The following is a 15,572-nucleotide window of genomic DNA, read 5'->3' on the forward strand; positions in this document are numbered from 1 at the left end:
GCGTTTCTACTCACGGAGACTCACTTTTGCTCCCTTATCACCCTCAGAGTGCCAGGCTACACTCTCTACACCGCCAACCACCCAGACAACAGCCAACATGGAGGAGCAGCGATATTATGCAGGTCGTCCTTGTCCCACCATCCGTTTGAGTCGTCGTGACACTAGCATATGCAAGAGGAGACTTCAACCTCGCGTCAGTATAGTGCCCACCGGCATTGACAGGCGCATTTTCAAGCCCTTTTTGACCAGCCTACCAAAATTCTTGGTAGGGGTAGTCGTGATTCCCTGACGGAAAACGCTCTTCTCTGAAATTGTCCCCAAAGACATCGAAGTTATAGCCACTGGAGAGGCAACTTGCAACGAGTTACTGCAACACCAAGTGCACTTGAATTTTACCTCGAGGAGACCTTAGAGCTCAGCGCCGCAATAAATACGGCAAGACGGCAGATGTTGCATCTGCAAGACCAAACTGATCCATGATCGGAGAGGTAAGAAAATTTTCCTTTTAGTGCTTCTAGTCAGCTTGCACCCTAAGAAGGTGCTGTTGCCATCAGAAAGCTGTCTAGGTCTTCCCTTCGGGTCCTAGCCAGTTGTCGACGGAGCCATTTCCCAGTGCGGTAGTCGATATAGCTCTCTAGTTCACTTGCCATATTTATTGCGACGTTGAGCTCTAAGGTCTCCTCGAGGTAGAAAAAGTGACTGAATCACTTTAAATCGCACATTGAATAAGGAGAATATCCAGAAATCGGGACGAAGCTGGAAGCGCTCGCGCTGAAAAAGACACCTAGGTGCGACGAAATTGACAACAGAGCAGCCAAGGTACTCCCGCATCATGGCGTTCTCGATCATTTTCAACACCATGCTTGGTCACTTTCCGAAGCAATGGAAACGTGCGAAAATCATTATGATCGCAAAATCCGGTAAGCCGCTAACACAGCTGGGTCATTCCGCCGACGCTTTTTTAAGGCCCTTGAACGACTCAAAAGTATACGTTTCACAAGGGGGTTTAGTCTTCAAAATAAAACCCTACTTCCTGCGCCATATTTCAGCATCCTGAGCTCATTTCTGGCAACATGGCCGTCAAAGACCAAAGTTCGAGTTTCAAAGTCATCAAAGCAGGTATATCACAAGGCAGCGTCCTCGACCCGACGCTGTACACGCGGTAAACGGCCGACATCCTCATACAGGTGACCTTTATACGAGGCGAATTATTTAAATACCTCCTTCCACATCATTGTAAATATCCCATCATTGTAAATATCCCATCATTGTAAATATCCCTCTATGTTAATATCTTCTTATAAGATACATTCTTGCAACTTGGTAGAGATCAAAAGGCTCACGAGTAGCCTGCCGCTTCTTGTATTATTCGAAAAATGTTAATAGACCAAGAAGATAGTCACGGGGGCAGATATTAACTGCCGTTCAATCAATTCCTTCTGTATTCCGCTAATAAGACGCACGTTAACCCAATATTTCTTGGCCAATAACTAATGTTGTAGGCTACTGTACAAAGAACCATTCACCAAGTCCTCTTCGTCAAATGTAATGGGAAATATTTCGGTCACAGTTTTTGCTTCGTTATAACAACATGTCATCACGTCGGTTGCCTCACTAATGATGATGCGGTCATTGATGTCCGTGAGTGACGAGTTGGCTAGGCCGCGTGATAAAGTAAACTGTGCGACCATGCTGAGCGCATGTCGTATGATGTAATCTTCTGCAAAAAGTTATTGTATTGAGCCTGCTGACTACACACCTTCCATCGAGGTCTCTTGCTACCCGGTTGCTGTGTCGCTGCAAGCGTTCATTGCACCGGTCATTCGGCCCAGTTTTGGAGTGTCTGAATCCGTCTTCGATTTGTCCTACATGCAGTGCCCCAAACCTGAATACCGTATCTCCAAGTTGGCGCCACAACGACGTTGTAAACTGCCCGATCGCAGCGATTTAGCAATGCGCTGTTGGGGTTTAGTAGCCAGTTGGCCTTGGCCATCTTCAAGCGGCACTGCTTGAAGAGGCCGTCGATGGGCGCCCGAAAGATAAGCCTCTTATCCAGTACAATTCCAAGATACTTGGCGCTAATGTCAGGGTGAAGGGGGGTTGAAGGGGGTCTTCTATCTAGACTGCTGGAGCTTTGCCACGCCTCAGTGTGTAGCTAACCGCCTGGCACTTCGAGGTAATAAGCTTGATGCTCCACCTGCTTGCCCATCTTTCAAGCAAGTGGATGTATTCCTGGGCCCTGTCGGTGGCTTCGTACTCACAGTGGGAGGAGAAAAATATTGCCGTCGTCGGCAAATGTTGCCATAAAGTGTATGTCATCCAGAGTGGGGATGTCTGCCGTGTACAAATTGTAGAGTACGCTGCCTTGAGGGACAAACGCCTTCATATTGGGAACAGGAGAGATTGCTGTCATGACTTTGAATACGAACTTTCGCTCCACTATATACGGGCGCAGAAGTAGAAAGAAGAGGGCGGAACACTCATCTTTATTTTCTGGAGCAATCCATTAATCCAGACTCGGTCGAAGGCAAAGCATTAGTCTTTGTCGTCGTAAGCCCTAAGAATATGGTAATCACTCTGTGAACCCTAATTGCTGATCGGGAAGAATGGCTATTTGATAGCGTAGCAAGTCGGGCGACAATCAGTCTTTCCCAGACCTTCGACAGGGAGGGCGGGTTACTGATCGGCCGATATGACTCAGGGTCATAGTCCGGCTTGTCCGACTTATGGATCAAATGGATCCTCGCTAACTTCCACTGAGCAGGGAAGTTTTGCGTCCTTAATATGCGGTTGAAGATCAACGTATGGCAAGGCGGTCAGAGTGTTGGGGCATATTCCATCATGGCCTGGTGCTTAACCCTGGGAAGGGCTTTGACGACGTTCAGCTTGCTCTTCCTCTGTAAGGCAGTATTTTCTATTCTGGCAATGAAGGGGACTGGTTCTCCAGGGTTGGCGCTTGAGGTTGTTAGATGCTCGCTAGAGTGAGTATCCTGAGTTATGGGTATAGTCCATGGGGAAGGATGCATCTGCATTGTGTTAATGTTGTGTGGTTTGCCCAAAACGTGACGAAGTATTTACGTCTAGCTTGTGGTTGTTCATTCATTCTATCATTTTAGCTATCTATCATATCAGCTATCTTTGAGCTTTTGTCACAGTTCCTTTGTATGATTTAATTGCTGGTAAGCGTGTGTCGGTCGTGATTACATTCGGTCTCTTGTGAAAAGGCCAACGCGAAAGGAAGATCTTTCGGTATTGATGAAAACGGAACGTTTCTTAACGACTTCTTAGTTCCCGAAAAATATACATGTAGAACGTCTATTATAGAATGTCCATAATAAATTCAGTGTGACAGCTATGGTGTTATCGTAGATCATGTTCATGGAGCGTCAATATTTATTGTTCAATATATCATTTGGGGTGATTGTCCGCATAAGTCATGTCGATTTCTTCTAGCTTTGAAATATGTAAAAGTGTGTCAAATGACGCTATTGCCATGTCAGCTGGTCCCTTAATTTTTTCTCTTATTATACCTAAAGCTTGATAATGTTTTGTACTACTGTCGTATTTTTTGGCGCTTTTCTCCATGATTTTACAATGTCTAAAGTTTTACTGCAAGAATCCGTTAATTGAATTTTCGAGTATTTATATGTTTCTTCTTCTGGATTTCCGACACATACTTTCCAAACGGTGATCTAATTCTTGTATTTAGGCGCTAAGCGCATTATTAACTGTACTTTCTTTTAATGTATACAATTGTTCTGAATACGTTTAAATATTTAATTTGTATGCCATGAAATATTATAGGATATTAATGAGCGGGCAACTGTTTATGTTGTTGCCGTCGTTACCGACTGGTTTATTGCTCAAAATTCAAAGAACTGAATCCTTAGAGTTTTATTTTTACATGATTTCTTATAAAGTAAGCAATAAAATGGCCAGTAGTGTGCCTGGTAAATGGCGTTGAATTTCGGCCGGTAGCAGCACTCTAATTATGCGTGCTTGGTTAGTGAGCCGCTCCGTTCTTAGGTGTTTACTTATGTACTCCCTTGTAAGGAAGCTTCTGGCCAGGGTATAATTCTCAGTCTTACCAGGTCTAGCGAGTTACAAGTTATTTATAATTTCGCTGGGAGAGATGGCTTAAAGGGGGGGGGGGGGGGGGGGGGGGGTGAGTATCCTGACCAAACCAAACCCAGATCTACCTCTACACACCTACACCATCGGGCCGTGGCCTCGTACCATCTATGCTAGCGGGCCGTGGCCTAGCTCCAACCACACTAGCGGGCTGTGGCCTCGCACCAACTCCACTGCCTAATCGCTCTATCTTTCTGCCGGGCCGTGGCCTCGTACCACTATGCTCGCGGGCCGTGGCCTCCCACCAACTACACTAGCGGGCCGTGGCCTGGCACCAACTCCACTACCTAAACACCAACCGGCAATGCCCACCCCGGAGCTACAATCTCGTACCGCATGTCCCTCGTTCGAGGTTAGGTCGAACACCGGTTAGTTCCGATGTTAAGGTAAGCCGGGTTACCAGGAAACAGAGAATAATCCAATACTTTCTAGATAATTACAACGTTGGCACTTTATTCACTATTATTCATTCCGACCTTATCGTAAATCCTAAGCTAAGCCCTGCCGCACTGTTTTCTGGAGCCCTAGCGCTCCACTATACCATCTATGATTTCGTTTATCTCGCGCAGCACTTCTACTCACCCTTAATGTTCAATCCCAAGTGCCGGCACGCTCGCCGGCAAGCCATGCGCTCGCTTCGGCTGCTCAACTTCGCCGCGAGCTTTCGCAACTTTGCCTTTCGCTCTTCGCCGCCGAATTGAAGTTGCGCTCTCAAAGACGGTGTTGAGCAACCGATCGGCAACGCACGGTTGCAGCGGCGGCCGTCGGTTAAATTCAAACTCACTATTTAAATCAATTATAATATTCGCGGCTCCTTGCCTCTTTACCACTAATCGAACTGCTTATATTACTGATGGCTCCTTGCCTCTTATTTCACTAAGATCTTAACCTAATATAATTAATACTTATAACTAAAGAAAATTAATACGTTGTCCCGCCAGCGACACGTGGAACCGAGTACGTCGGCACCGGAAGCGGCGGATTCGCGCCTCTCTGGCGATTAGGTCCACCACGCCCGACGACAACGGTGTTCCAAGAGGAAACACCTTCCAGCCTGAGGGGGTGGAATCGGGCACGGGTTCCTCGACGGGGCCCTCCGGCTTTACCCCAACGCCAGCACTGTGGGCGATCGCCTCGACCTCGGTGTCGGGTTTCTTGAGGTGGCTCTCTGGCGTGACCCTCATGTCGGCACTGCGGGCGACCGTGTCGACCTCAGTGTCGGGTTCCTCCTCCAGCACTGAGTCCAGGCTAGTGTCCCACCCGTCGATGCCGTCGAAAAGGTCCACTAGTCGTCCCACAACTCGCTCTCCGTGGGAGTCTTTAGAGCCATGGGGGAGGAATCCTGGGTTGGACTCGAAAGCTTGGGTGACGAAGCCGTCACCACCGCGTCCTCTTCCTCGGACCAGACTTCATCCCGGCCTTCCTGGCGAACCGTGAAGGAACCTTTTTGGGATGGCGCCTTGCCTTCTTGGCCGAACCAGGCGTCTTCTAACTCCCGCCGGGCGATGGTGTCGGGTGTCTCGGTGCGGGCAATAGGCACGAGCGCGGGTATCTCGTCCTCGTCGTCGAGCCACTCCTCCTCCGATTCCTTAGAAAAGGTTTCGTCTGGCACCTCGGCGCGGGCTGTGGAAACTGCCGAGTTCGCCGCGTCCTTGGTGCTGAGATGGTGCTCCTCCACGACCATCTGGCAGACCGCAATCGGTATCGGCCAGGATTCCTGGCGCTCGCGGGCGAACGCGGCACGCACCGCTGCGATCCTTCGGGCTTCTCGGTCTCCGTGCGAAGCCTCTTCGTCTGACGATATGTCGATAACTTCGGGTTCCATCTGAAAGTTCAGCTTATTGGTTAACTTACTCTTTACTTATTTGTTAATGCCCTATTCTCTCAGTGCGGCTCACACTTTACTATGCCTATTCTGAAATATGTTGTTAATGTTAGTTTTAAGCTTTATCTATGCTTAATCATAATAGTTTCGTTGGGCGACGGGTGTTGCTCTCATCCTTCGCTTACTCGTGGGCATTTACGTGCCCTGGATCTTCGTCTTCTTCGTCGCTCGTCGTCTTTCTGTAGAATGGTTTCAATAGTGAGATGTTGGCCACCCTCTTCTTGCGGTCGTCTGATTTTACCAGCCGCACAATATTGGGGGATATGAATTTGACGACTTTGTAGGGGCCGTCAAATTTGGGTGCCAACTTTGCCGCGAAACCTTCAGCAGCGTTGGATTACTGGTGCTGCCTCAACAGGACCATCGAGCCCAACGAAGGCCGCCACTCTCGTCTCCGCAAGTTGTAATGCCTGCCCTGGTCCTATGATGCGCGCTGGAGGTTGCTGTGGACGATATCAAAAATTTCTTTTAGCCTATCCGCCTTTGTCCTAGGGTCGAGCGCACTAGTTGCGGACCCCGGAGTTACCTGATCTTACAGAGCTGCGGGTAACCGAGGTTCCCTGCCCTGCATCAGAAAAGCGGGACTAAAGCCCGTTGAATCTGCCACGCTCGTGTTGACCGCCAGCGAGATCTCGGGCAAGAGTTCATCCCATGAACTCTGGTGGCCCTCAATAAATTGCGCTATCATGGTCTTTACAGTCCGGTTAGTCCTCTCAGTGGGATTCTCTTGCGGACAGTACGGGGCGGTATACTGGATCTCTACACCCAGGGACCCCAAAAATGACTTGAAGCTCCGACTCGTAAATTGTACCCCGTTGACGCACACAAACTTTCTAGGTACCCCGAACCTACTTAGAATCCTCTCTCAAAACGCAGTTTGCAGGTGTGCTGCCGTGGCTCTTCTGAGAGGGACCAACTCCACCCAATTCGAGAAAGCGTCATTGAACACCAATAGCATCGTGTTTCCATGTTTCGACCGTGGAAGGGGTCCGACGAAGTCCGCGCAAAGTACCGCCATCGGTACTCTGCCACCTGCCTCGTCAGCATGCGACCAGCCGGTTTGAGTTGCTCACTCTTGAATTTTTGGCAGTCTTCGCAACATTTCACGTATCTGGCGGCATCGCGGAACATACCCGGCCAGTAGTACCGCTGGGCTAACCTCGCCACCGTTTTTCTGACACCTTGATGTCCGGCCGTGGGAGCATCATGATATTCCCGCAGTACCCTCTGGCGTTGACCACTGCCTACGCATAGTTTCCAAGGGATGTAGTCCTCATCGTCTATCCGGTGACCAAAATGCCTATATAGCTGTCCGTTTTCCTCGGTGTAATCCGGGAACTTGGCTGGCTCTTCGGCGATTTTAGCACGCATCCTCGCGACCCATTTGCAGGGGGCCTTGGCCACCACTGCTTGTTGACAGGTCTCTAGAGGATGCCTCGACAGGGCATCGGCAATGACGTTGAGCTTCCCTCGACGATAATGAACGTCAAATTGGAATTGCTGCAGTTCCAATGCCCATCGCGCAATCCTGCCTGACGGGCTCTCGATCGAATTCAGCCACTTGCGCGCTAGATGGTCCGTTATTACGTCGAATCGGTACCCTTCTAGGTAGCAACGCAACTTCCGGATCGACCACACGATTGCCAGGCACTCTTTCTCAGTGGCGGAATAGTTTACCTCGGCCTTCAGCAACTTTCGGCTCGCGTATGCTATCACCCGCTCTTGTCCATCGATCGTCTGCGTCAGCACTGCACCGAGGCCATACTCACTCGCGTCAGTCTGCAAGACGAACTTGGCGGAAAAGTCGGGGCAAGCCATCACAGGGGCAGTCGTCAAGCTCTCCTTCAATTGACGCAATGCCTCCTCCTGTTCTTGCTCCCATGCCCATTTCTGCCCCTTCTTTAAGAGCGCTGTGAGTGGCTGTACCTGGGTTGCGAAATTGGGTACGAAACACCTGTACCATGACTCCATCCCGAGACACTGTCGCAGTTCTTTGCAATTTGTTGGGGCCCTCAGGTTTTATCGCTTCCACTTTCTCCGGATCGATCCGTATCCCTTCTCCGCAAATTACATGTCCTAGGTAGACTAACCTCTCCCGGAAGAAGCTGCATTTTTTTCTATTTAACCAGAGGTTGGCCGCCCTTAGCCGGCGGAATACCTCCCTCAAATTCTCTACATGCTGTGTTTTCGTCGCTCCTATTACCACTATTTCGTCTAGGTAAGCGAACGCATGAGGCTCCATCTGCGGCCCTATTACCGTATCCAAAGCGTATCCGTATTCGTATCCAAGCTGGAATGTCGCACACGCCTAGTCTAAGCCGAATGGCATCACCCGCCATTGGAAAAGACCTCTTCCAGGGACTGTGAACGCCGTACACTCCCGGCTATCGGCTGCCATCGGTATCTGCCAGTACCCGTGCTTCAAATGCAGATTGGAGATGAACCGGGCGGTGCGCAACCGCTCATGGATGTGGTTAATACGAGGCACCGGATAAGCGTCCGGAATGGAATGCGCGTTGAGTTGTCGGTAGTCAATGCACATACGCCACTCGCCAATCTTCTTCTTGACCAAGACGATCGGGGCGCTGTGCGGACTACGCGACGGCTCGATGGCATTTGCCCGGATCAACTCATCCACTTGTTCGTACCTTTGTTTCAACGGCTTGTCATCCTTCAGCCGGATTCGGTGCTCCGCGATGTGCGAGATTCCCTGCAGCCCCTCGAAGAGAGCCAGCTCTGACTCCAGGAACTCCCTCAGTTCTGGGTCCAGATCCGCTGGCCAATCCGCCTCTTCGATGCCGTTATCGCCCTATCCTGGGACCATTTCGATTCCAGATAGAACTCCGTGGCCGCTCGATTCTGGCGATCGCTCCTGGCCTTCTATGTCCGTGTGGATTCTGGTCATCGCTCCTACTCCGTCCTTTCTCTTGCACGTTCCCGCCGTGCCGCTTCCGTAGCCATTAGAAGTCTGCCTCTGCAGCTCTATGCGCCACCTCTTGGGTTCTCCAGGCTGTCGATTCGGGCCGGACTTTACTCCCCTTTTCCTGACCTTTTCCGTCGAAGGCCGAGCAGGTACTCCCTTCTCATGACTTGGGAGGCCTGCCTTTGGCTCCCTCTGTAGCCGAGCAGGTGCCCCCTATCATGACTTGGGAGGCCTTCCTCCGGCTCCCTCTGTAGCCGAGCAGGTCCTCCCTTGTCATGACTTGGGAGGCTTTCCTCCGGCTCCCCCTGTAGCCGAGCAGGTGCTCCCTTGTCATGCCTTGGGAGGCCTTCCTTCGGCTCCCTCTGTAGCCGAGCAGGTGCTCCCTTTTCATGACTTGGGAGGCCTTCCTCCGGCTCCCTCTGTAGCCGAGCAGGTGCTCCCTTTTCATGCCTTGGGCGGCCTTCCTCCGACTCCTCGCTCGTTCCAGGCCTCACGCCCGGTGTCGTCGCTGCTTCTAGGACCAGTTCCGCCTCGCCGCAGTGTATTGTGGTACCCATCGCCCCCAAAAAATCCATACCCAGGATTACATGGTCCAGCATTGAGGGCATGATGAGCATCGTCATGCTGATCGTTTTTCCCCCTAAGCTGGCGTCTACTCTCAAAGCCTTTTCTACCTCTAGGGTGGACCCATCTGCCAGGCGGATACGTGCCTGTATTTCCTCCGCTCTTCCCCGGATCGTCCATTTGCGTACGCAGTCCTCACTCATGAAGCTACGAGTGGCTCCGGTATCGATCGTGGCGGGCATCGTTCGTCCGCCAATCTCTACCGTAGCGACGATCCGGCCACCGTCCACCTTCAGTGGGTGTCCTGTTGCTGCGTTCCGTGTGTATTGGCGCTGACCCGATCCTGGTCCGGACGACGCCGTTGCCCGTTTCCCGTCTCCGCGCGGCGGCAACACTCCCGACTACTTCGGCCCCGGCTTCCATATACCCAACAAAATAAGACAGGGGCGATGGGACATTCCCTGGCAAAATGCCCCTCCTGTGCGCACCTACGACACGCCCGTCGCGGATCATATCCGTTCCCGGCCTCTTGGCTCATCATCTGATGGGCCACCTCTGCGTGAGTTGCAGCGGGTGGGGTGAAGACCATGTTGTCCACAACGGTCGTCCCGGATCCGCTGGGAGCAGACCGGAACGGATTGAGATGTCCCGAGGACTGCGCCGTCCTCGCCCACTCTGGGTTGGCTGCCTGAGTACTCCGCCCTCTGCCTCACGACGGTCTCGTATTCTACGGCCAGTTGAGTTAGCTGGGATAGGGTAGAAAAGTCTTGCCGTCGCACATAGAGCTTGTATTCCGGAGCGGCGTTCTCGTAGATCCGATGCAGCTCTTGTGCCGGCTCGTATCTAGCGTGGTGCATAAGAGCCCTCAGCTCTATCAAATATTCCTTGAACGCTTCACCTACGCGCTGCCTCCGGGATCGGATCTCGTCCTCAAGCCTCTCGAAGTAACGAAGGGGCAAGAAAAACTCCAAGAAATCCCTCCTAAATACGGCCCACGGCACATCCCTTAGCCCACTGTTCAGAAACCAACGAGCAGCCCTATCGCAGAACACCTCGCTCATTGCCCTGGGCATACGGTCGAGGGCTATACCATAGGTGATAGCGCGCTCCTCGAGGTCCTCTAAGAACCCAAGGGGGTCGGAGCGTCCATCGTACCTCATACCCCACTTCCGAACTTGCTCCGGGACATTGGGAAGTGTCCTCGCCTCCGATGGATGGTGCGGCCTAGTGTAGCAGGGACCACCACCCGGTTCAACAGGGGACCTCTCCACCTCTGCGTTGATCGCAGTTGCTCGGCGGTCTTCATTTTCACCGAGAGCAGGAACTGCCTCCACGCCCGAGACGGTCAAACTCGGGGTGGGCGCCTGCAAAAGCCCGTACAGCTGGGAGCTTCTGAGGTCAGGTTCCGACTTTTGCCGTGGCCGTCCACCAAAGTCAGGTGGGACGCCCCAAGATGGCGGCTCAAGAGTTTTAGCATACTGGGATTCCAGCTCGGCGAGCCGAGCCCAAATCCCAGTCGAATGACCGCCCTCCTGCACGTAGGTGGACAGCCGCTTACGTAGCTCCTCCACGCGCCCCTCCTTTTCCAGCCCAAACTCCTGGGCGATCGCCACTAACTCCTCTTTGCGTCGCTGGTGAATCCAGCGGACGCCTACCCCCGGGTTTTGGCACTCACCTGCCTCCATTTTTTATTGTATACTTCCTTGCTAGTCGACGTCGCTGTTTCCCTCTCTTCCCGTTCTAGGGGTTCCGTCGGTCCCTTTACTATTCCTCTCTCCTTTTCTTAGTGTTGGTGTTTTTTCACTTTTACGCCGATCTTGCTCAGCCACTTTGGTTCCTTTTAGTTTTCTTCTTTAGTTTTTTTTTTTTTTTTTTTTTTTTTTTTTTTTTTTATCCTTTTGGTCTTTATATCTTTCACCAAAAAAAAAATACAAAACAATATTCCACAAAAGGTCCCCCTTTTTTTTGTCAAAAAAAAAAAAAAAAAACTACAAAAGGTATTTGAAAATTTTCTTTTCTCACTTTTCCGCTATTAGGCTGTTCCTTATGTGGTCGCTGCCTTTATCTTTATTGTGAACCTCGGTTTATTTTAATTTTATTATTATCCACTCATTTTTATTTATTTTTGTTTAATTAATTTTATTTATAAAAGAAAATTTTATTATTAATCACTTATTTTTATTTATTTTTGTTTAATTAATTTTATTTATAAAAGAAAGTTTTATCCTTATCCTCTTGTTTTTATTTATTTTTGTTTAATTAATTTTATTTATAAAAAGAAAATTTTATTATTATCCACTTATTTTTATTTGTCACTTGTTCCGCTCTTATTGTTCCCTTTGTTCACATTCACTTGAAGGGTGACCACTTCACTGCCCCCGACAGCTGTACTGACGAATTCAACTTTTCACCGCGCGTGAGTTGGATTCGCCCCACTGTACAACCGCTGCCGCGACGCCTTAACGGTCCTTCGACGCCGACGTCGACTGCGCCGCGCGTGTGGGCACCCGTGTGCGAGCGTGGTCTCGACGTCGTCCGGCTGGCGCGCGCGCGCTGTACTCTCACGACCGACCGTTATGTCGTCTCTTTCGTCTCTTTATCTTACTTGCCGGCTGCACGTGTTCATTTTCTGGCTATGCCTAACACAGGGTATTGTAATGTTCTCTGGGGTATACCGGACTACTTAATACCCTATTTTCATATTTCGCACATACATGATACATGATACATGACCACATATTCGGGCATGCTTGCGGGCTTTAATCTGCCGACATGCCACACCCCTAAACCCCTCTTGGTCCCTGCTCGGGCGCCACTTGTAAGGAAGCTTCCGGCCGGGGTATAATTCTCAGTCTTACCAGGTCTAGCGAGTTACAAGTTATTTATAATTTCGCTGGGAGAGAGGGCTTAAAGGGGGGGGAGGGGTGAGTATCCTGACCAAACCAAACCCAGATCTACCTCTACACACCTATACCATCGGGCCGTGGCCTCGTACCATCTATGTTAGCGGGCCGTGGCCCGCTCCAACCACACTAGTGGGCCGTGGCCTCGCACCAACTCCACTACCTAAACACCCTATCTCTCTGCCGGGCCGTGGCCTCGTACCACTATGCTAGCGGGCCGTGGCCTCGCACCAACTACACTAGGGGCCGTGGCCTCGCACAAACTCCACTGCCTAATCGCTCTATCTTTCTGCCGGGCCGTGGCCTCGTACCACTATGCTAGTGGGCCGTGGCCTCGCACCAACTACACTAGCGGGCCGTGGCCTCGCACCAACTCCACTACCTAAACACCAACCGGCAATGCCCACACCGGAGCTACAATCTCGTACCGCACGCCCCTCGTTCGAGGTTAGGTCGAACACCGGTTAGTTCCGATGTTAAGGTAAGCCGGGTTACCAGGAAACAGAGAATAATCCAATACTTTCTAGATAATTACAACGTTGGCACTTTATTCACTATTATTCATTCCGACCTTATCGTAAATCCTAAGCTAAACCCTGCCGCACTGTTTTCTGGAGCCCTAGCGCTCCACTATACCATCTATAATTTCGTTTATCTCGCACAGCACTTCTACTTACCCTTAATGTTCAATCCCAAGTGCCGGCACGCTCGCCGGCAAGCCATGCGCTCGCTTCGGCTGCTCAACTTCGCCGCGAGCTTTCGCAACTTTGCCTTTCGCTCTTCGCCGCCGAATTGAAGTTGCGCTCTCAAAGACGGTGTTGAGCAACCGATCGGCAACGCACGGTTGCAGCGGCGGCCGTCGGTTAAATTCAAACTCACTATTTAAATCAATTATAATATTCGCGGCTCCTTGCCTCTTTACCACTAATCGAACTGCTTATATTACTGATGGCTCCTTGCCTCTTATTTCACTAAGATCTTAACCTAATATAATTAATACTTATAACTAAAGAAAATTAATACGTTGTCCCGCCAGCGGCTCCTTGCCGTAAATTGGCCAAAGGGATGACGGCTCCTTGCCGTGAAAACTGTAGGGTGGCTGGTCTCATTAGCCGCCTCACATCCTTATACTATTTCTTCCGCTAGTTCTATACCTCCGCCCATTATTTCATTAGCTATAAACTCTCCTATTAGCTATAAACTCTTTAAAATCTTCTTACTCTCCTGAGCCGGACAATATTCCTAATTAATTAAACTGTCCGCTATTCCTAAATTATTTGAAAAAATAATCACTTCGAATTTGCAGCATTTCTGCAAATCAGTTGTTTCCCCTGTTCAACATGGATTCGTAAAGAATCGGTCAACTACGACCAATCTGCTTGAGTTTACTTCCTTGGTAAATGATGCTTTCCTTTCGAAAATGCAAACTGATGTCATTTACACTGACTTCAGTAAGGCGTTTGACTCTGTGCACCATGACATTTTACTTTTTAAACTTGACCGAATAGGTTTCGCCCTATCTCTTTTGCTTTGGATTAATTCTTATTTAAAAGGTAGGACCCAAAGTGTAATGCTGAGGCTGACTACCTCTAAACGGGTTCACGTTACTTCTGGTGTTCCTCAAGGTAGTCATCTTGGACCTTTACTCTTTACACTTTTTATAAATGATCTCCCCTCTGTTATATCAAATGCCCGTGTACTCATGTATGCGGACGATGTCAAACTTTTTCTATCATACACTAATCCCCTACATCATTCTCGTCTACAAGACGATTTGAACGCTATGCAACTATGGTGTTCGGCCAATCAATTGCATCTAAATTGTTCAAAGTGTATGTTTATGACTTTTAATCGTACTACACCTTATCTTGTCAGTTATACAATCGACAATATCCCTTTGCAACGTATACTAACAGTTAAGGATCTAGGCGTTATTTTTGATTCTAAACTCTGTTTCAATCTTCACATAGATACCATCGTTAATGAGGCAAAATGTGTACTTGGATTCATTAAACGATGGTCTAAAGAGTTTAACGATCCTTTTATAACAAAACTTCTGTACATCTCTCTTGTTCGCCCTATCCTTGAATACTGCTCTTGCATCTGGTCTCCACAGTATAACAACAGCCAGGATCGTATTGAATCTGTTCAGAAGCATTTTCTGCATTTTGCCTACGAGGTTTAAATTGGGACCCTAATCTTCGGTTGCCATCCTACTCCAGTAGACTGCTTCTTCTCAACCGTCCGCCTTTAACCAACCGTAGAACAATTCTCCGTGTTGTTCTTCTACATAAGTTGATTATTGGCGACATAGATTCCCCTTTTCTGCTAGGGCGTCTTCAATTCTCTGTATTTTCTTCATTAATATAGCAAATTAAGATTATTTTTAATTTTACTTGAGAACACTTTTTTCCTATTTACCTTCTGCTTAGATGTAGGCTAGCGTCACTGACAAAATTAGCTGTGAAAAGGGGCACAGCTGGCCGGACTGGCAAATAAAACACCTCCCTCCGTCGGTGATGCTATTTAGAAAATTGTATTCTTTAACTAGGCTTTTAGCATATAATTCTATTATCTATTGTATAACCTATTGAATAATGAGGAAGACACTCGGTTTGTCGACCATTAATAAATAAATAAATAAATAAATATATGTATATAGATGTTAAATTGCAAGCTTCATAACTACTAAATACTTACCCAAATCGTAATACAGATTCTACTAAGATATCTTAATTTCTTTGCAAATATGTAGCCTTTCAAATAAAAGATTAAAGTCTTTTGTATAATATTCCCAGTCAAGCAAAGAATAATAATTAATTTGTTCCCAAACAATTTCTTCAAAAACCCTGTGGCTTTAATTGGTGGATAATACAAATTGTTGTTTTTACTTAATTTATAGTAATATATACTATTCTAAAAGCTACATATAGCCTTTATAGCTTACGAGATTTTTTCAAAGCCAGGATAACGATTTTAATAAATTACTTAAAAACGGAGCAAGTTATCGATTATCGAAAACAAACTAGTACTGCGCGAGCACTTAAAGCACGTACGCTCCAAATTTCAAGTCTCCAGCTCTTATAGGTTTTGAGATCCTTGCGTTCATAAATACGGACTGCCTGTTACATTCATTCGCATTAGAGTTGTGACGTTTAGTTCAGAC

At 48.7% G+C, this 15,572-nt stretch overlaps 1 protein-coding gene across 1 annotated transcript in view; it reads left to right on the forward strand.

Annotated features, from left to right (window-relative positions):
• LOC115760484 (integrator complex subunit 1) overlaps positions 1-15,572 on the forward strand; it is a 136,239-nt gene that overhangs the window by 39,937 nt on the left and 80,730 nt on the right. The window lies entirely within an intron of this gene.

The sequence above is a fragment of the Drosophila novamexicana genome, unplaced genomic scaffold (assembly GCF_003285875.2).
Source record: "Drosophila novamexicana strain 15010-1031.04,08,12 unplaced genomic scaffold, DnovRS2.1 tig00000458-arrow-arrow-pilon, whole genome shotgun sequence".
NCBI lineage: Eukaryota > Metazoa > Arthropoda > Insecta > Diptera > Drosophilidae > Drosophila > Drosophila novamexicana.